This window comes from Mizuhopecten yessoensis, unplaced genomic scaffold (genome assembly GCF_002113885.1).
Source record: "Mizuhopecten yessoensis strain PY_sf001 unplaced genomic scaffold, ASM211388v2 scaffold7497, whole genome shotgun sequence".
In the NCBI taxonomy this organism is placed as follows: Eukaryota; Metazoa; Mollusca; class Bivalvia; order Pectinida; family Pectinidae; genus Mizuhopecten; species Mizuhopecten yessoensis.
In genome coordinates, this window is record NW_018407077.1 from 278,176 (window position 1) to 282,669 (window position 4,494).

At 38.0% G+C, this 4,494-nt stretch overlaps 1 long non-coding RNA gene across 1 annotated transcript; it reads left to right on the forward strand.

Annotated features, from left to right (window-relative positions):
• Positions 1 to 1,693: 1,693 nt before the first annotated feature.
• Positions 1,694 to 2,978, forward strand: LOC110453774. The gene is made up of 2 exons (XR_002463309.1): positions 1,694 to 1,881; positions 2,494 to 2,978. It is a non-coding gene; the product is annotated as an uncharacterized LOC110453774 (long non-coding RNA).
• The last annotated feature ends 1,516 nt before the right edge of the window (positions 2,979 to 4,494 follow it).

Consider the following 4,494-nt stretch of genomic DNA (forward strand, 5'->3'; position numbering starts at 1 on the left):
TAATGTTGTGTAATGTTATTTTGTATTTTGCACAGTTAATATCAGAAATTTTGTTACTTTGTAACTGGTGAGTCGAACGACTCAAAGTAATAAAGAACTTGAACATGAATCAGGCGATGAGGCTACGTATATGTATGACAAAGTATGAAATATTGTAGCACTTACACATGTATTGTGTATTGAGCACAAACAAAGAAAATGTTATGTAGTTTTGCCACTCATCTATTGTGGTGTTGTCTATAAAAACTCTGACAACGGTCAGAGACGTATACATTAAAGCAAATATTTTCACTTGATTTTGTGTGCGCTACCATTCCCCATCACCAGTTTCACGAAAAATTACTTACACTGTAATTATGGAGACACATTAACTTGAAATTTCAGGAAAATGCCATCATCTTCCCTCAACGCCATACCGTTTTCATGTGGAATTAGAGACAAGAGATTGTGAGCATCCTCACATAGATATCCATGTATACCCCCCCCCTCCCCCAAGTGAAAAAAGTTATAAATGAGTGATAAATGTATATATTAAATAAACCCCTCCCCCTACCCACACCCTTTTACTTTGCTCTACTCTACCATGACTAATTGCCCCTGGACCCTGATCAGGAAGCTATCGCCCAAAGCCCACACCCTCCTTGATCCACGCATGTTTAGGTACAAACGTACATGTACAAACGGAGAAATACATATTGTAGATATATTGAAGTTTGACTTGGTCTCAGTCCCTAAGTTATCTGACATAAGACCCCTATACCCTCTGTAGTACACACCCCTCAGGCAGACAGTCATAGTTTCTCCTGTACCAGGATTCAGACAGGTAAGATTTACCTGTAGAAAAGTCAGTGTAGATACCTACATTTTTATGATCGATAAAGAAAACCTATATTCTTATTAATACTAGAGGTACATATCATGAATGTAAAAATTACATATATTTAGTACATATTATTTTTATTATTCATAATAGTTTTCTACATTCACGAGCTTGCCTTTCAAACTGAAAAAATATATATAATAACTCCCGTAACAATATACACGTACAATGTATACTTAAACAGGAATCAATTACATTTTCATAATAAAAACATGATGTATAACAAAAAAACGTGTTTATCTGTGAATGAAATTTAATAAATAGACATGGTATAACCTGTATACATTTCAAATCTCCGATGCATGTATTTGCATGTACTTATAAGTAAGCACATTATCGGTCTCCAAATCCTACGAAAAATCTAAAAGTGTATGGAAGTATTAAATTAAAGACGATATAAAAAAAATAGAAATAGAGGTACTGGATCCTTAACACAGGAGTCTGAAATTATATCATTTTTTATCATTATCATTAGGCTTATTAATTTTTACGTTTCTCGTTAAAAAACCCGTAACAAGTTTACTTACTGTCAATATTAATTAGTCTTTTGTTCGGTAAGCAGGTGTAAATACTTCTGACCATAACTGATTATTATCTGTGTGTCGCGTTGATCTGTTAGCGTACGTCAGGTCTTTGTGATGGATATATTACATGTACCAAAATTTGATCGACCTTTATCTTTATAAATCACGAGACATTTCTGTTTGTTTCACACTCATCCATTATGCAAACGAAATGGCAAAATTTAAATCATTCTTATGTGCTGATCCCCGTAGCCTACAGTGTGTCACGAAGCATATTAGGATGGTAAGTGGGTATTTCTATATTTTATATTATCTTTATTTCGTTCCGCTATTCACGGGTAAGCTATAATAGAAAGTTGGACTGACCACGTAAGTAATGTTCACACACAGTCATTAGCCATTGTTGCGGTAAGACGTGTGTCATTTTGAGAAGGCCGAAAAACCAGACAGAGTCATCGTGACCACCTATGAAACAGGGTAAGTGTTAACTCTGATCATCCTACTATTCTATGTATACTTTTATATTTGTACTTTCATATTTCGTCGGGTATTAGATCATTTAGAGTGTGCATGCATTGTATAGGTAGGCTAGGTACGGGTGCGCGTCACTCATGCGTATAATGTTTACGAGTATGTAGTTCACCGCTAAGGCGTGTGTACGTATGTTACAGAGTAAGATACCATAATAAGTAACTTGTATGTGTTAATTAAGTTATATAAAGCTGATCGTTATGATTTATCATGCTAGTACTACTTATAGTATTTCAAGTGGTCATGCTTTGTAACATTAATCAGTCATTTCATACCTTGTCAGTGTTATTAAGGCATACTTCGTGGTATTGTTCAATATGCATATGGAGACATAGATAATTTACAATATATGTATGTACATATGTTTTAGGCATGCACACATAGCCATCATTAATATATATATATAGTTTTATAGCATAATGGTTTATTTTCTATGTATAGTGTTATACCAGATATCATGATATAGTTTGAACATATTAGATAAAGTGTGCTAGTTTTGGAAGAGTGTGTGTACAAGTATTATTATTATTATTATTCGTGTACATCTGTACTTTACAGATGTCTGGTTCCAACTCGGAGATAAATGGCCTAAGGTGGATTGTGGATAAGACAACCAACTAAACATTGGTTCCACATTGTGAATTTACTCGCCAGACTGCCTACAACATTGGTGCGCCAGAAAGCACGTAGGGGTCGGAGTGACAACACTTATGGGACAGAAAGCTGGTATGATGCTGCGGCTACAGCTTATGTCATTCCTCGTCATCAGCAGATGATATCGGGTGGAATACGGGAAGTCCGGGAAGTTGAATGGTGCTGTCGTCATTTAGACAGATATTGTTTTCTACTGGGACCAGAATTGAACAGTAATTCAGTGAGACACCGGAAGGAGATACAGAACAGAGAAAGGCCATGAACTTTATATATATATATCTTATAGTTTCATTGTAGATATTCATCTGTATGAATGAGTGAATGAGGTGTATGTATAATCATATGTATGTGTATAGTGTATTACTTTGTAAATAAACTGTATATATGTATATTCCTTGTCTGTTGAGCTACACCACCGTTCTCCTACACTNCCCATCTCATCAACCTTCCATTGGTCGTCTTGGAACGCTGAAGATAAATGAGTGGTTGATGGTCTGTTTCGAGGACGAATTCTTTGCCGTACAAATACTGCTCGAATTTTTGAATAGCCCATACTATAGCCAGACATTCCTTTTCTACCACTGCATAAGCTCGTTCTCTAGGCAGTAACCCTCTGCTAGCATATGCCACTGGTAGTTTCTCGTCCATTCCTACTTGCAGCAACACCGCTCCGATCCCGGTATCGGACGCATCAGTCCTGAGTATGAAGTCTTGACTCAGGTCTGGTAACTTCAGAATCGGCTTGGCCGTCAACACTTTCTTCAGAGTGACGAATGCCTTCTCATGACACTCTCTCCATTCTAGCTTATTAGGAAGTCCCTTCCTCGTCAACTCTCTAAGTGGAACCGCAATGACAGCGAAGTTTGCGATAAACTTCCTGTAGAAGCCTACTACTCCTAAGAAATATCTTGTATTTAAGTGAGAGAGAAGCACACACGCATATATATATATATATATACAAATATAACCTAGTCGAGGTTAAACGAAATAATAACCCTCCTTTATACCACTGTAAACCACGAAACAATTTGATGTAGAACCATTGACAAAGCTCTCAGCAACAACCCAGGACGGGTTGCGCAACATTATCATGACCTCGCAATAGAAGTCCTGTGAGCTTGATCCACTGCCTACAGACCTATTAAAGCAATGTCTTGAAGCACTGCTTCCTTTGATTACCGCAATCATGAACAAATCATTGGTTGAGTCAAAGGTTCCATTATGTTTCAAGAAGGCACATGTCAGACCATTGTTAAAACAGCCTGGAATGGACATGGAGGAGTTGAAAAACTACCGCCCAGTTTCAAATCTGTCTTTTCTGTCTAAGATCTTGGAGAAGGTTGTGTCCCGGCGTTTAGAGGTTCATCTCCATGCAAACAGTCTCCATGACAACATGCAATCGGCCTACCACATGGGACACTCTACTGAGACGGCCCTCCTACGTGTACATATTGATATAGCTTCAGCATTGGATAACAAGTGCAGAGCGGTGCTTGTCATGCTGGACTTGTCAGCTGCATTTGACGTCATCGACCATGGCATACATTATAAACGTCTGGAATACTCTTATGAAGTGACTGATACCGCACTATGCTGGATACAGTCATACCTGAGTGAACGACGACAGTGTGTTGCCGTCGGTGCTGCCACCTCACATGACAAAGTACTAGATTTCGGGGTTACTCAAGGGTCGGTGTTAGGACCACGAAAATAGTGTATGTACTCCAGACCGATTTGAGAGATTTGCCGATGACACACACATTTACATGGTCATAAAACCACAAGACAGTTGGAATGCAGTCTCAGAAAGTCTGAAAGCTTGTCTGACAGATATCAGTATCTGGATGAACGCCAACATGCTTAAACTTAATCAGGAAAAGACGGAACTAATCGTCTTTTCCCCAA